The sequence below is a fragment of the Saccopteryx bilineata genome, chromosome 11 (assembly GCF_036850765.1).
Source record: "Saccopteryx bilineata isolate mSacBil1 chromosome 11, mSacBil1_pri_phased_curated, whole genome shotgun sequence".
Lineage (NCBI taxonomy): Eukaryota > Metazoa > Chordata > Mammalia > Chiroptera > Emballonuridae > Saccopteryx > Saccopteryx bilineata.
In genome coordinates this window covers 52,349,206-52,367,311 of record NC_089500.1, presented here as the reverse complement: position 1 = coordinate 52,367,311, position 18,106 = coordinate 52,349,206, and the positions used below count along the sequence as shown (strand labels likewise).

Sequence of the window (18,106 nt, the reverse complement as noted above, 5' to 3'; positions counted from 1 at the left end):
CATCATTTTATATTCTCTGTTGGGCAAATAAGTTTATAAAATCTGTATTTTCTGGTTTTGCTCACTTTTTTTTATCTTTTTTTTTTTTTTTGATAAGCTGGAAATGGGGAGAGACAGTCAGACAGACTCCCGCATGAGCCCGACCGGGATCCACCTGGCACGCCCACCAGGGGCGACCGCTCTGCCCACCAGGGGGCAATGCTCTGCCCCTCCGGGGCGTCGCTCTGCCGCAACCAGAGCCACTCCAGCGCCTGGGGCAGAGGCCAAGGAGCCATCCCCAGTGCCCGGGGCCATCTTTGCTCCAATGGAGCCTTGGCTGCGGGAGGGGAAGAGAGAGACAGAGAGGAAGGAGGGGAGAGGGGTGGAGAAGCAAATGGGTGCCTCTCCTATGTGCCCTGGCCAGGAATCGAACCTGGGTCCCCCACACGCCAGGCCGATGCTCTACCGCTGAGCCAACCGGCCAGGGCCTGGTTTTGCTCACTTTTATTGTTAAAAATGGTGCTGCCCACGGGAGTGGCTGTTGCCCAGGTGATATGGTTAATTACCTTTCTGCTTGGGAAGGGGCTTGGTTATGCTAATGTGCCAGAGAAGGAATTTTCCTTCCGAAAAGTTTTAAAAGGAGGAGCTAGGAGGCCATTTTGAGAGGAGACCATGTTGTTGCAGGGCAGAGAGGCCACGTGGCTGTAGGGAGAGATGTAGCCAAGATGGAGACGTGGAGAGAGAAGGAGATGGGGAACAGAGGTGAATAAGGATGGTGAGGCCTTTGATGCTAGGAAAACTCAGAAAAGATTTTCCTGGTTGTGGTACTGGAGTACATGTGAATGGGTTTTGGTGCCTGTGTGTTTGTTTTTTACACCCTGGCCAAGTGCGAGGCTAGAAATAAGGAAAATGGCTCACCAGTTCTTGACTCTGCTGTTTCATTACAATCTATCTGAATTCAATGGGAACCTGCATGTGCTTGGTGGCTGTGATGGCAGCCATGGCTACTGGCGTTACATCCTCAAAGTACAATATATTAATTTAAATACAAATAGAATTTCATGATTTTATTAAATTATCTCCAAGAACAACTGCTTTTAAAACTCCCTAAACTTGATTCTTTCCAGGGGACATTATATATCATTTTAAAGTGCTTTACACTTTGATAATTCTTACTTTCAAAGTTTCGCTGTTTCACCCTTAAATTTTACCCTTTAAAATGTTGACCCCGTCTATTAATGTTATAAAAAAATACTAGGTAAACAGGATACCATCACTGTTTAATCAAATCTTGCTAACTTTGTACTCTATCTTATATCCATGGTTGAATGCTTAGAATTTGGTTCCATAATTCAACCTTAATGCCCAACTCTGATTCAAATTATATTCACTATCATAGTAGAGTACTCGCTTTGAAATTACCAGTGAATTTTAGAAAACTGACCATTTGTCCCAACTCTCATATTAACATCTGACATTGCCTGTGCAAAGCTGTACATTGCTTTACAGAGTTGATGATAATTTTTTTTTACAAATTATTGTAAACCAAATCAAAACTTTTTTTAGAGTTTCTCTCTTTGAATTATTTTCATTTTTTGGTTAATTTCTAAAATGTGTTTGTTTTTTTGTTTTGTGACAGAGACAGAAAGACAGAGAGAGGGACAGACAGGAAGGGAGATGAGAAGCATCTATTCTTCATTGCAGCACCTTAGTTGTTCATTGATTGCTTTCTCATATGTGCCTTGACCCAGGGTGGGGGCCTTCAGCAGACCAAGTGACCCCTTGCTCAAGCCAGAAACCTTGGGCTCAAGCTGGTGAACCTTGCTCAAACCAGATGAGCTGGCGCTCAAGCTGGCGATCTGGGGTTTCAAACCAGGATCCTCCATATCCCAGTTTGGTGCTCTATCCACTGTGCCACCACCTGGTCAGGCTATTTCTAAAATGTTTTTAACTAAGTTAATGGTATGAGCATGCACGGATATAAGTAAAGTCCAATATTTCAATATACATCTAAAGATTCATGACATAGGTAGAATTAACCAATAAAGTAAAATTTCAGTAAGGCCAGTTAACATTTTTATGTAATCTGGGCCTAAGCCAGGTGTTTTTTGTTTCTTTCTTTCCTTTTTTCTTTTTTACAAGAACAGCAAAATTATATTATTTCACTGAAGTATTTACAAGTAAGTAAGCCATAAAGTCATTCAGGGTGGAACATGAGGTAACATTAGACCATTTAAAGAAATTTTATAATTTTTTTTCTGCCACATGTAGTATGTAGATAAATAAAAGGACTTATGATACAGTCATAGATAAAAATTAGTAACTGTTTTTATTGAAAAGAAGAAAAGTTTAAAAGTATTTTGTCTTAGTAGTGTAGTTTTTTTTCCTCTTTCTAAAATGTAATATCTTTGAGAGAGTTTGTCTAAAGATTTAACGTGTTTTTCTATTTGTGTTCTTCAACATAATCTTCTCTAGTTTAAATTTTTGCATAAGAGATCCAAAAAAATCTTATGCCTGTCATGAGAATCCAAACACAGAGTCGGAAGTCCAACCAATGAGAAAAAAAAATAGACTTTTAACACACTTCACATTACTGATTTCTTTTATAGTATAAGGTATATTTAAATGCTAAAGAGCTTTGACTTTGGACTCAGAAAAAACTGGATTTTAACTCTACTTTTATATATTACTGAGTCATTTACCTTATTAAGTCAGGACCAATTTTCAGGACCACCTGAAAACTATCTGCTGGTGTCAAGAATTAAGTTCAGATGGGCAAACTAATGCCTTTATAAATTATCTTTCCTGATCACACGTAACAATGAGCTCACTGCAGTTTCTAATTTATATTACAGAATAAACATAAATTTAATTAGCCTCACTAGAACCACTGAAATTATAGTCTATAATTTATCACTTAAAATTTATCTGACAACAAGGACAGGAAACTGAATATTCAAGACTCAATAATCCAACATGGGTTTAATATTTAAAAAAATAAAATATTGAATATCAATATTTGCCATTTACTCTGAATGTGCATGTTCTGTCAATGAAAGAAAACAAATGATTGACAGCTAAATTAAAGGAGGCATGCTTTGACATAACAGTAATGAGTAGAATATCAAGACCACTGAAAATGCCTCACTTTGGAATTATTTAAATTAAAATATTTTAGTTGTTTGATCCATTTTGAATTAATTTTTCTACATTGGGTCAAATTGTAGTGAAGAGTCATTGTTTTTCAGGTGGTTTTCCAGTTTTCCCAACATCAGGCTTTCTTTTCTCTGCTGTGGGTTTTTGACGCTTTTGTCAAAAATTATTTGCCTATATACATGCGGTTTTACTTCTGGGCTTTCAGTTCTGTTCCATTGGTCTGTGTGTCTATTCTTCTGCCAATATCATACTGTTTTGATTATTGTAGCTCTGTAGTATAATTTGAAGGCAGCTAGTGTGATACCTCCACCTTTGTTATTTTTTCTCAGGATTGATTTGGCTATTTAGGGTGTGTGTGGTTCCATACAGATCTGGTTATTTTTTGTCCTATTTCTTTAAAAAATGACATTGGGTTTTACATTAAATTTCTATGTTGCTTTGTTGATTCTTTTTAACTATGTTGATTCTTTTAACCAATGAACACAGAATATCCTTCCATTTCATTGTGTCTTTTTTAACTTCTTTTAATAATGTTTTATAGTTTTCAATGTGTAGGTCCTTCACACCTTTGCTAAATTTATTCCTTGGTATTCTGTTGTAATGGTGCAAGTGTAAAGAAATTGTTTTTTTATTTCATTTTCTGAGTTTTCATTGTTGGCATATAGGAAAGCAGTAGGTTTTTGTATATTAATTGTGTATTCTGTGACTTAATGGTATTTGTTTATTGTCTTTAATAGATTTTTGGTATAGTCTTTGGGGTCTTCTATATAGTAAAAAATATCATCTGCAAAAAGGAGAAAAAACCTTTTATTTCTTCTTTTGAATTTGGATGCCTTCTATTTCTTTATCTTGCTTGATTGTTATGTGTAGGACTTCCAGACCTATTTTGAGTAAGAGTTGTGACAGTAGGCATTCTTGTCTTCTACCTGATTTTAGAGGAAAAGCTTTCAGTTTTTCATCATTGAGTATGATACTGGCTTAGGTTTTTCCATATGTGGCCTTTACTTTGTTGAGATACTTTCCTTCTATACCTGTTTCATTGAGTGTGTGAATCATAAATGGATGTTGTATCTTATTGAATATCTTATTTTACATCTATTAATAGGATAATATGATTTTTGTCCTTTGTTTTGTGAAAAGATGCTCATCTTCACTAGCTATTAGAGAAATACAAAACAAACCAACAATGACTACTACCTCCCACCTGTTTAATTGGCTATTATCAACAAGACAGGTAATAACAAGTGTTGGAGATGCTGTGGAGAAAAAGGAACTCTCACTCAGTACTGATGGGAATGTAAACTGGTATAGCCACTATGGAAAATAGTATGAAAGCTTCTCAAAAAATTATTAATAAAGTTACCACATGACCCAGCAATCCCTCTACTGGGTAACTACCTGAAAAACTCAAAAACATTTGTTTGCAAAGACATGTACATCTCTTTTTCATCACAGCATTATTTACAATGGCCAACACATGGAACAACCAATGTGTCCTTCAACAGAGGATTAAATAAAGATGTGGTACATATATACAATAGAATACTACTCAGCCATAAGAAAAGGTGAACTACTGCCATTGCTAAAACATAAAAGGACCTTCAGAATGTTATGTTAAGTAAAATAAGTCAGTCAGAAAAAGCTAAGAACTATGTGATTTCACTCATATGTCAGATATAAAATAGAAAAAAGTATGGTGGTTATCAGGGGGAGGGGGGAGGGGTAACAGAGGGTAAAGTGGACCAAATATACGATGACAGACAATGGTTTGACTCTGAATGATGGGCGCACAATACAATATATAGATCATGTACCATGAAGATGTACCCTAAAACTTGTGTGATTTTATGGACCAATGTCAGCCCATTAAATTTAATTATTAGATAAAAAATGTATATATTTAAAAAAAAAGGTTTTAAAACTTTTACATTTATACTTTTAAAACTCTTATAATTAAAGGTTTCATGTTATATAACTGGTAATAACAGCATTGGCATATATCATTTTTATAGACCCTAGAAGTTAAATAGCACACTTTCACAAACATTATCTCATTTAATTCCCAAAAAAACTGAGTCCTTTTTGTTTTGGTTTTGGGTTTTGTTTTGGTTTTGGGTAATATGACCAAAAAGATAGTTTATATTTTCAAGGAAGATAAACTAAATCTCAAGAATTTAAGTAACTCAGTGGGCTTAAATTCTAACCTAGTCAAATATATAAGTGAAATGAACAAAAAAAATTCTTATCTTTATGGACCTTACACTCTAGCTAATAAAAGTGCACCTGGTCAAACTTCTAATTCTTTTATGAAATAAAAATAAAACTTTTTAAAAGAAATTATTTATGAACATAATTTTAAAAAATATTGTCTTAACAATGGAAAATTAATTTAAAGTTTCAAAGGGCTATGAATTCAGACTGATTGGAATCTTTAAAGGGATGCTAAAAATAGTGTTAAGACTAGATCTCTATTTAATATCTATTTCTTTAAAAATTCAGCAGTCAGACAAAACATTTATGGTGTTAGATTCTTTTTTATAATGTTTTTAAATTTTTTTAAGTGAGAAGTGGGGAAGCAGAGGGACAGACTTTTGCATGAGCCCTGACTGGGATCCACCCAGCAAGCCCCTTATGGGGTGATGCTCTGCCCATTTGGAGCTGTTGCTCCATTGCTTGGAAACTGGGGCCAACTTACTCCAACTGAACCACGGCTACAGGAGGAGAAGAGAGAGAGAGAGAGATAAGGGAGAGGAAGAGAGGTGGAGAAGCTGATGGTCACATCTCCTGTGTGCCCTGACTGGGTATCGAACCCAGGACATCCACACACTGGACCAATGCTCTACTGCTGAGCCAACTGGCCAGGGCATGTTAGACTCTTAAAATATGGTGGTGTTTCAGATACCAGTAACAATTTGAAAACACACGCAGAAGCAAAAAGAAATGTGGAGGCAACAGGAAAAAAAAAAGAGTAAAGGATATTAGAAAAGGAAAACTATGAAATTTAGCGTCTAAATAGATTTTCAGTTTAGCTATGAAAAGGTAAGTTAAAAACAAAAACTAAGAGGCTCCGTTAGCAAAAAATAGTAGCAGATTTACTCATATATAATTTGGTACTGTCAATATGCTCCTTGATGTTTATGGGAAGATTATCACTTACATATTAATTTTTTGGTTTGGAGTGGCTGATAATTCTCTTTAGTGATCATAATAAGCTCCTGACACACATCTTTCAACTGTTAATATAAAACCCAATCATTGACCCAGTCCTTTACATGAGCAAAGACTAAATTAGATGTTATAGGATTATTTTATTATAAGAAACAGAATTCCTGTTTAGCTAGCTTAGCTCAAGGGGATTTACTGGGTGGCACACTGGGGGGAATATTTTCTGTAGGTATGCTGTAGGAGTGCAGCTGAACTGAAGGGGTCCTTGCTCTCCTTAGCTTACAGTATCTGTGGGCTTCATGGCTTCTCCTTGTTTGTTCTTTCTGTGAGTCTACTTGATCACTTTCTACCTTCTGATCTAGGGTTTACACAGACTTTTCATAGCAGCTGTGCAGAGTTAAGTGGGTTCGTCTCTGTGGACCAAATCCCATTCCTTATGAGGATTTCATTGGTCCACCTCAGTTAGTAATTTCTTCACAGTGTAATAAGCAGTAGTTAGAAGAATATGGTTTCATGGTGCATATATAAGCACCTTCTGCACCAATGAACAGCAAAAAAACCCCAGAATGAGGTGTGGGAACAGGAAGGCCACCTTTGGCCCCTGTATTGTAATAAGCATATCATAATGTATTAATAGAGATGATAGGCTGATTGGGATTTATGGTTCATTTTGGTGCTTCTTATATGATAAAAATGAAAGTTAATATTTTGATATATTAGTTTGTGCCATAAATAGAGATGGAAACCAAACAATAGCCTTATATTCCTAAATTATAAAAATGTCACAAATGATTAATGGCATGTACATATTAAATATGCACACTTTAAATACCTGAATATTGTAAATTGCTGACAGAATTTTAAATGTAAAAGTCCAGTGAAGTTCACACTTTTTCTAATAACAGCATTTCAATTCTGTAAGATTTCTTTTGACTTCCTTTGAAATACGTTTTCCACCAAATTTTAGAATAGTTGGTTTCTGAAGACTTAAAACAGGGTATGGGAATTTTACCTTTCTCTCTTTGCATTCTTAGGTTTAGTGTGTAAGCTTTGATGACTAGACCTGGAGTTAGCCACAGACCTCAGAAAAGGAATCTTATTTCCCTCCAACAGTGCTTTTTGTTTTCTTCCTTCACCAGTGCTGTGTAAGACTCTAAGACTTCTCTTCTTTTTTAAATTATTTATTTATTTTTTTATTCAATGAGAAGAAGGGAGCAGAGACAGATTCCTGCATGCGCCCCAACCAGGATCCACTTAGCAAGCCCACTAGGGGGCGATGCTCTGCTCATCTAGGGCGTTGCTCCGTTACTCAGCAACCAAGCTCTTAGCAACTGAGGAAGAGGACATGGAGCCATCCTCAGTGCCCAGGGCCAACTCGCTCCAGTTGAGCTATGGCTGCAGGAGGGGAAAGAGAGAAGAGAGAGAGAAAAGTGAGAGGGGGAAGAGTAGAAAAACAGATGGGTGTTTCTCCTGTGTCCCCTGACTGGGAATTAAACCTGGGACATCCACATACCTCTTTATGCTCTACCACTGAGCCAACCAGCCAGGCCCCCCCTTTTTTTCTCACAACATATTTTCAGATGGCAGGGTTTTTTTTATTGAATTTACTGGGGAGACATTGGTTCACAAAACCACATAGGTATCAAGTATACAACTGAACAAAACATCAGCACACTGTATTGTGTGTCCATTGCCCAAAGCAAAGTCTTTCTGTGTCCCCATTTTTCTCCCTACTCCCCACCTTTACCTACCCTCACCTTCACCTACACACACACCCCTTTTACTTTGGCTATTACCACACTGTTGTCTGTGTCTATATGTTATATATAAGTCACACACACACACACACACACACACACACACATATATTGCTTAATTCCTTCACCTTCTTTCATCCAGTCCCCCAACCCCTCTCCCTCTGAAAGCTGTCTGTTCCATGCATCCATGCCTCTGTTTCTATTTTGTCCATCAGATTATACTGTTCTTTTGATTCCACATGTAAGTGAGATAATGTGGTATTTCTCTTTCTCTGACTGGTTTATTTCACTTAGCATAATAATCTCCAGGTTATCCATGCTGTTACAAAAGTAAGATTTCCTTTTTTTTTTCTTTTTTTATGGTCGAGTAGTATTCCATTGTATAAATGTACCACAGGTTTTGTGTCTTTTTCACCTACAAATCTATTGATGGGCACTTGGGCTGTTTTCTGATCTGGCTATTATAAATAATGCTGCAATAAACTTAGGAGTGCATATATTTCTTCTTTCTTTCTTTCTTTCTTTCTTTCTTTCTTTCTTTCTTTCTTTCTCTCTCTCTCTTTCAAAAAGAGAGAAGTCCTTTGGAGAAGTGTCAATTCAGGTCCTTTGTCAATTTTTTAATTGGGTTGTTTGTCTTCTTGGTGTTGAATTGTATAAGTTATTTATATATTGTAGAAATTAATCTTTTATGAGATGTATCATTCACAAATATGTTCTCCATTCAGTGGATTCCCATTTTCATTTTGTCGATAGTTTCTTTTGCTGTGCAAAAGCTTTTTAGTTTGATGTAGTTCCATTTGTTTATGTTTTTCTTTGAATTCCTGCTTCTACTCTGGACATTCCCACTTATAATAAATTTTCCCATATTAGAGTAACTGTCACCACTAAGTCAACCATGTATTTTAATTTGAGGAATTTACTATTCACTCTTTCATTGTATATTTCCGTAGCTATTTGGTCTATAATACATAAATAGATTATTTTTTGAGGCATAATTGACATATAACAGTATATTAGCTTCAGGTTTTATAACATGATTCAATATTTGTATATATTGTGAAATAATCACAATAAGTTTAGTTAACATTTGTCAGTGTATATAATGATAATATTTTTTGTTGTGATGGGAACTTTTAAGATACTCTTAGCAACTTTCAAACATTCAATACAGTGTCCTTAACTATAGTCACCATGCTGTATATTACATCCCAACACTTACTTTTAACCGGAGATTGTACCATTGGATCATCTTCATCCATTTCACTTGCCCCTCATCCTTCTCCTCTGGCAACCACCAACCTGTTCAAGAAAGAGATTCTTGAACCAATTTGTCTTTAATACTATTAGTGTCTTGATACATCTACTGAATTAACTAATATATAAATTTGTGTTTAATTTTTAATTATTGTTCAACATGTGTACACTATGGGGCTTTTAAAATTCCTCCTGTCTTTCTTCATTGTTCCTTTGAGTTTTCCCAAAGACTTGGAATACCACTAAGATTTATTGTATCTGCCATATTTTCTGTAACTTAGATAAAGTCAAAACTCAAAGGAATATATTGCCTTTGTTTAAAAGTATTTTTAGGATAAAACCCAGACTCAGGCAAATCTGAAAGTGAGAAAGTATTAGTGGTTGTTGCCTCTGAAGTTTCAAAGCTCTTCCCACCCTGCCTGACAGCAATGAGGAACTTCTGCTCTCTCTCGGGCTCTAGATTCCTGTGGAGTTGATCCCTCTGTGGAATGCAATGTGAAGATTACCTGTATGACCTGAGGCTGTGAAGAATCATCGCTAAAATTCAAACTAGGAGATTTTTATAAACATTTGCAAACTGAGGTTAAGAAGCTTCTAGTCATCATTAGAACCAGAGGAGTCATTTTCTGCATATAGTACAAGGGAGATGGGTCTGCAGCAACCAAATCAGGTCCAGATATCAATAGTAGTTCACAAATTTTATGTCATCCAATCAAGACATTGAGTTTTTCTATTTTTTGATAACTTATATGTAAACATACTAAAGTGCAAACAAAAAAAATATCAATTGATAGTTAAGTTGTCACAGAAACTAAGATATGAAATGAACTGAAGTAGGGGTCTTTAATCCATCTGTTCCTTCATTATGTATTTAACTAGAAATGTATTTTGAGTGCTTTTCTCTATGGGTAGCACTGATATGAGGATTTAAAGGAAATGCTTTATTTATGTTTAATCTGAGAATGTTGTCAGTTATAAAAATGACCACAAATTCTGTGTTAATATTACTGATCTTCCCTTTCAAAGTAGGTTGCTTTGGGCTATGGAATATTAACAAAAGTTATTGAGTAGAGTCCTGAAAAGTGCTTGCATAGTGGAGCTTTCTCTCTTGCAATTTTTAGTACCTACTCTTCATGGGAAGAATCACAGGCCACCTGTTGGATGATGAGAGAGACACATGACCCCATCACCAGCCAACTGCCAGACCTATGAGTGAGGCCGTCTATGGCCCCAACCTGACCCACAATCTGACCTCAAATGCATGAGCCAATCCAGTTTATATCAGCTGAACCTGATCCAGATCAGCAGACTAGCAAGACCAACCAATTATTGAGCTAATTAAATGGTTATTGTTAGCTAAATAAATGGTTGTATTCAGCCATTGAATTTTGGAGGTGGTTTGTTAAAAAGCAAGGGTTAACTGATGCTGAATGTGAAAGTAAGGTACCTTTAAAACAGATATGACTAAATGTCATCAACTTTCAATTACTAGAACTTGCTGACAGAGAAATTTTTTATTACAGGTGGGAGAAGTTGAGGAAGAAAAGTTTAGCTTTAAGTTCAGCTTTAATTCTACTAGATTACTAGCTTTCCCTCTACTGCAAGCCATTTAGGGTGACAGCCTAGAAACAAATCTGAAATATTCTAATATATCTGTCTCTTACACTGGCCCATTGTGCCTCTAGTTTTAAGGATCAAAAGAAGAGTTGAATTGGATTGACATATCTGGGTAAGGCCTAAGAAATGTATTTTTGGAACTGCAAGTATTTTTTGTTTTCAGAAAATTAATATTTATAGTTATATGAATAAGTTTTTATTTTACTAAGTTTACAAATTAGGCATCCAAAGCTTATTTTAAAATTTCATATTATTATTTTCTATTTCTTCTATTTCACAGTACACAAAAATATCATTTTTCTAAATTTGAAATAAAAAAACCCATAATTTTTTATTTAGATATATGACAAGATTGTGCCAAATTGAGAGTTGTTGCCACTAATTATTAATCATGATGTATCTAATCAAAATTATAATAATGTATCTTGTTAATAGCATATGAACTAAAATTGCAATTAATATGCTTTTTGTCTCCACTGAAGTCACAATATGGTATTGGATTCTTACTCCCCCTTCAGAGCATGGTCAAAGAACCCTTCTATCCGCAAGAACACCTATGTACAACTTCAGTCTATTTCAGTTTATTATAGGTTCTCATAGAGCTATGCTCAATTTCCTTATGGGACTTTTTTCAATAAATATTTTCACTTTTATTGAATGATGTCTGTTGTCTTAATTGAATTGTAAGCTCCTTGAAAGCAAAGATCAAACATCATTAGACTTACCATTCTATTTTCAGCATAGAGTGCAGAGTCTGGCATCTAGTATGCATTGATCAAATATTTGTTGAAAGATAAATTAATGGAGAGCTAGCTTTTTTTTTGTATGCATGAGGTTTTAGTTTAAATGGTAACAGTGGAAAGGCTGATGTGGATTTATTACAGTCAGAGAAAACAGCTGAGGTCCTAAACAGAAAAGAACTTTAATAGAATCAAGAAACAAAACCACCCAGTGGAACCAAATCTTGGACATCTACAGGAATTTGGAGACAGAGTTAGGATGCCAATCGTGCAGAGCCTTCTAGGTCATTTTGGGATTTCGTTCTAGATGCAGTGGGAGAGACTACAGGTTTAAAAGATGGTTAATAATGTAATAAAGGTTAAGATCACCCTTGCTACTGTACAGGAGGTGGAATAAAGATGGACAGGAGTAGAAGCTAAGAGACAAGTCAGGAGCTGTAGTGTAGTAATGATTTTGACCACTTTTAGGTTTGTGCTGTGTATAGGGGGAAAATAGAAGAATTTGTGATATTTTCTGAAGGACCATTAGGATGTGTTTGACACATACAAGAGGAATCAAGATATCCCTCAAGTTTCTTTCCTGAGCAACTGAATCTACAGTGTTCCATTTACTGACATGCAATAAGTCTATGGGGGGGATGGGTGAATGGATTGGTGGAAGGGTAGAAAATACACAATCCTGTGAAACATTTAAGTGACACGTTAAAAGTGAAAAGTGGGAAATTGGTATGCCAGACAAGCACTAATCAAAAAAATAAACTAGAATGACTTTATCAATGTCAAACAAGTAAAGTATAGCACAAAATATTATTAGAGAAAAGAGAGACATTTCATAATGATAAAGAGCCCAGTTTATCAAGAAGATGTAATAATCCTAAATATGTCTGCGCTGAATAACAGAGCTTCACATCACAAGAAGCAAAATTTTCTAAAACTGACAGGAGAATTAGACCAGTCCACCCTCACTAACTGATTAAGCAGTTTTGGGAAATCAGTAATGACATAGAAGAGTTGAGCAAAACTGTCATTTTGTATGACACACTTGAATATTTCATACAACAAAAGAGAATATACAATCCAGAACAATCACCAGGCAAGACCATATGCTAGGCCATAAAACAAGTCTCAACAGGTTAAAGAGGATTAAAATCAAGCCAAAGTATGACCTCTGAAGACAAAGGAATTAAACTCTCAGTAACAGAAGGATATCTGGACATTTGGCAAATATTTGGAGATTATACAAGACACTTATAAATAATTCACATTTCAAAGAAGAAATCACAAGGGAAATTAGAAAATACTTTGAACTGACTGCAAATAAAATCACTGCAGCTCAAAGTGGTAACATGGTGCAGCTAAGCAATATTTAGAGGGATTTTTTTGTAATAAATGCTTATATTAGAAATTTAGTATCAAATTGATGGTCAGGCTACTACACAAGTGGCCATCACAAGATGAGAAAATTAAATGCTAAGCAAGCAGAAGGAAGGAAATAATCATCAATCTACTCGATAAAATGGAAACAGGAAGAAAAAAACAACTAAAAGGCACTTCTTTGAAAAGGTTAGTAAAATTGGAAAATCTTTAGCCAAATTGTTCAAAAAATGGAGAAGAAACAATAATATTAGAAAAAACAAATAGGTTTGTTATCCTACAGATTCTACAGACATAAAATGATGGTAAATGTATACTATGAGTATCTTTAAGCTAATAAATTTGAAAACTGAAATAAAAAATATATCCTTGAAAAAACATAAACATATCAAACCTCTTTCAAGAAAAATTGATCAATAAGGAAAAAACCCATTATCTACTAAGGACTTGAATCTATTGTTAAAAATCTTCCTATAAGGAAAGCTCCCAACTTGGATGGATTCATTGATGATTTCTACTAGACATTACAGGAAATAAATATTTCCACTATTATGAGAACACCTCCAGGAAGTAGAAAACAATGTAACATCTCACCTCATTTTCTGAGATCAACTTTATCCTACTATCACTACCAGACAGACATTAATAGAAAAGGAAACTACAGAATGATATCTCTAAAAATCCTTAACAATATTTTAGTAAATACAATCTAGCAACATATACAAAAAATAATACAGGATGGCCAAATGGGTTTCAGTCCAAGAATGCAAGGTGTAATTCAATATTCAGAAGTCAATAAAATTGGTCATATTAACAAATTTAAAAATATAACTCATATGATTTTCTTAGTAAATACAATAAAGTATTCCACAAAATCCAAAACAAATGCTCTCACCAAATAGAGGAAACCCTCAGCCTAATAAAGGACATACATCTCCAGAAATCTTGTAGTTAACATCAGATTCAATGGCAAAAAATAATACTATCTCTCTAACATTAGAAGCAAGGCATAGTTGTCTACTCAAATTGCTCTTATTCAGCATTTTACTTGGGGTCCTTTGCAGCATAATAAAGCAAGAAAAAGAAATAAAAGGCATACAAATTGAAAATGAAGTAAAGCTGTCTTAATGAGAAATGAGTTGATTGTGTAGAAAACATTTCAGACAGTCCACAAAAAGCTTTAGGACCAATAAATAAATGAGTTCAGCAAATTTGCAATAAACGCAAAAATCTGTTTCTTGTACTTCTGTATGCTAACTATAAGTAATTTTTTTTCCTATTTAACTTTGTTTAAATGGGTCTCAAAATTCTGTGACAGATGTTTGGTCAAGTTGTTTCCCATTAACAAGTACCAATTTTTAAAATAAATAACTTAAGAACTGCCATGCACACAAAAAACCAAATGATCCACAAAACATGTTCTTTTCCTACTGAAAGTTTATGATGCTTTGCAATCAGTAACCAGTCTTTTACTATTAAACTTCAATGGCCAATTGAGAAACAGTTCTGAGACTATTCTTCCAGCACTGATTAATAGTAGTGTGGCATGTATTAAGAATAATATTCTATTTATCCTTCTGGGAAGAATTAATGACTTTGTCAGTGCCAGCTGCCTTCTTGTCCACTGCTATGATGACACCCACAGCAACAGTCTGTCTCATGTCACAAACAGCAAAATGGCCAAGATGAGGATAGTCAGAGAAACTCTCATCCCGCAGAAGCCATATCAATAATGGCAGCATAACCAGATTTCAAAACCTTTGGGCCATCTTCCAGCTTTTTTCCCAGAACAACAATCAGCCTTCTCCTTCAGCTCTACAAATTTTCAAGCTATGTGAGTTATGTGACAATCCAACACTGGGTGCACAACCAGCACTGACTTGGCCTGGATGGTTCAGGATAATCATCTGGGCTGTGAAGCCAGCTGCTTCTATTGGGTCATCTTTGCAGTCACCAGCCACACTGCCATGATGGACATCTTTGACAGACATGTTCTTGACACTGAAGCCTGCACTGTCTCTAGGAAGAGCTTCCCTCAAAGCTTCATGGTGTGTTTCAGTAAGATTTATTTCAGTTTCAACATCGACTGGAACAAAGGGGACCACATGTCAGGTTTGAGAACACCGGTCTCCACTCAGCCCATAGGTAGAGTACCAATACCACCCATTTTATAGACATCCGGGGTGGGGGGGTGCAGATGCAAGGGCTTATCAGTTGGACTAATTGGTAGCAGGATGCAGTCTAGAGCTTCACGCAGTATGGTCCCACTAACTACCATCTGTACAGGTGACTTTCTATCCTTTGAACCAAGGCATGTTAGTGCTTTGCTCCAGTGTGTTGTTGCCATTCCAACCAGAAATTGGCACAAATGCTGCTGTATCAGCATTCTATCCAAGTTTTTTGATGTAGGTGCTGACTTCCTTAACCATTTCCTCATATTTCTTCTGGCTGTAGGGCGGCTCAGTGGAATCCATTTTGTTAACAATAACAATCAGTTGTTTCACATCCAGTGTGTAAGCCAGAAGGGCATGCTCATGGGATTGCCCAATCTTGGAGCTACCCACTTCAAATTCACCAACACCAGCAGCAACAATCGAGACAGCGTAGTCAGCCTGAGGTGTGTCTGTAATCATGTTTTTGATAAAGTATTTGTGTCCTTGGCCATTAATGACAGTCACATAAAGCTTGTTGGCCTTGAATTTCCACAGAGAGACACCAATGGTGATACATGCACATGTTCAGCTTTCAGTTTATCCAAGACTCTGGCATATTTCAAAGAGCCCTTTCCAATCTCAGCAGCCTCCATCTCAAATCTTTCAATGGTTTTTTTTTTTTTTTTCATCAATTCCACCACATATGTAGATCAAATGGCCAGTAGTGATAGACTTTGCAAAATCTACATGTCCACTGACAGTGATGTTGATGTGAGTCTTTTCCTTCTTATTTTGGCTTTGATTTAGTGCTGGTTTTCATAACACCTGTGTTCTGGTGGCCAAACTGTTGCCAAAAAGGAAAATTTAAATTTAAACAGCAATGGAATGTAATACATATTAAATACTTTGGAATAAATTTAACATAATATATTCAGAATTTGAAGGCCAAAAACTACAAAATGTAACTGAGAAGTTTAAAAATAACTAAATATATCTAGAAATATCCCCTGTTCATAGATTAGAAAACTCAATATTGTTAAGATTTTATTACATTCAAAGTAATCCATAGTTTCAGTGTAACTATCTGAAAATCCCATAAAATAACTTTTTTTTCTCTTCTTTTTCCACATGAGAGGAGGAGAAATAGAGAATAGACACACGCATGCTCCCTGACCAGGATTCACTTGGCAACCCCCATCTGGGGCTGATGCTCTGCCCATCTGGAATCATGCTTGCAACCAAGCTACTTTTAGCACCTGAGGTAGATGCTCCTTGGAGCTATCCTCAGCTCCCAGGGCTGATGCACTTGAACCAATTGAGCCATGGCTATGGGAGGGGCAGAGTGATGGTCACTTCTGTGTGCCCTGACTAGAATTGAACACGGGACATTCACCACTAGGCCAATGCTCTACCATTGAGCCAATTGGCCAGGACCTTCCATAAAATATCTTAGTAGATTGACTATTTGATTCTTAATGTACATGAGATTTTAAAAAATGAGGATGGGAGAGGCAAGACAATTTCTTTTTTTTTTTTTTTTGTATTTTTCTGAAGCTGGAAATGGGGAGAGACAGTCAGACAGACTCGCGCATGCGCCCAACCGGGATCCACCCGGCACGCCCACCAGGGGGCGATGCTCTGCCCCTCCGAGGCGTTGCTCTGTCGCGACCAGAGCCACTCTAGTGCCTGGGGCAGAGGCCAAGGAGCCATCCCCAGTGCCCGGGCCATCTTTGCTCCAATGGAGCCTTGGCTGCGGGAAGGGAAGAGAGAGACAGAGAGGAAGGAGGGGGGGAGGTGGAGAAGCAAATGGGCGCTTCTCCTATGTGCCCTGGCCGGGAATCAAACCGGGTCCCCCGCACGCCAGGCCGACGCTCTACCGCTGAGCCAACCAGCCAGGGCCTAAGACAATTTTAAAATAGAAAACAGTTTGAATTTAACAGTACTTGATTTCAAGTCTTTACGATAAACTTACCATAAAATATTACATTAATCAAGACAATATGGTGTCCAAGTAAGAATATTTCTATAGTTAAATGGAGAAAAAAGTTTATGAATATAATGAATTGACTTTTGACAAAGGAGACAATGTGATTCAATATAGAAATGCTGTTTTATTTTTGTATGTGTGTATGTGTTTTTCAACTAATGATGCTGGAACAATTGGATATCCACATGGGGAAAAAAAATTATCTCATATCCTACACAAATATTAATTTAATCTGGCTTATAGACCTGTAGATAGACCTGTAATCTACCGCATGTAGAGAAAATAAAAAAGAATATTCTTGTATTTTTATGAATTTGAGGAAAAAAGCACAAGTCATAAAATAAAAAAATTGATAAATTGGACTTTCAAAAATTAAAATATATTGCTTTTCACAACACACTACTTAGAAAACTTAATGACAAGCCACAGACTGGGAGAACATATTTGTAGAACAGACAATAAAAAAATTTAAACAGTATCCAGTATGTATAAGAACTCTTAGAACTTAATAAGACAAGCAACCTCATTTTAAAAAATGTCATCACTTTAAATAACATCATTGAAGATATAGGAATGGCAAATAAGATCATGACTAGATACTCAATATCATTAGTATTTAGAGAAATTCAAATGCGAATCACACAGACAAAATGTTCACAATAGGCCTGACCTGTGTTGGCATAGTAGATAAAGCATCAACCTGGAATGCTGAGATCCCCGGTTTGAAACCCTGGGCTTGCCTGGTCAGGGCACATATGGGAGTTGATGCTTCCTACTCCTTCCCCTTCTCTCTCTCTCTCTCCCCTTTCTAAAATCTTAAAAAAATATATTAGTATTAAAAAAAAGGTTCACAATAACAAATGCTGGTAGGGATGAAGAGCAACTGGAAATATCATACATTACTGGTGGAAGTGTACAATGGCA

At 36.1% G+C, this 18,106-nt stretch overlaps 1 protein-coding gene and 1 pseudogene across 2 annotated transcripts in view; one reads left to right on the top strand and one right to left on the bottom strand.

Moving 5' to 3' along the window:
• Window positions 1-18,106, top strand: part of DLGAP1 (DLG associated protein 1) — a 986,787-nt gene that overhangs the window by 131,641 nt on the left and 837,040 nt on the right. The window lies entirely within an intron of this gene.
• Window positions 14,608-18,106, bottom strand: part of LOC136315059 (elongation factor 1-alpha 1 pseudogene) — a 55,371-nt pseudogene continuing 51,872 nt past the window's right edge.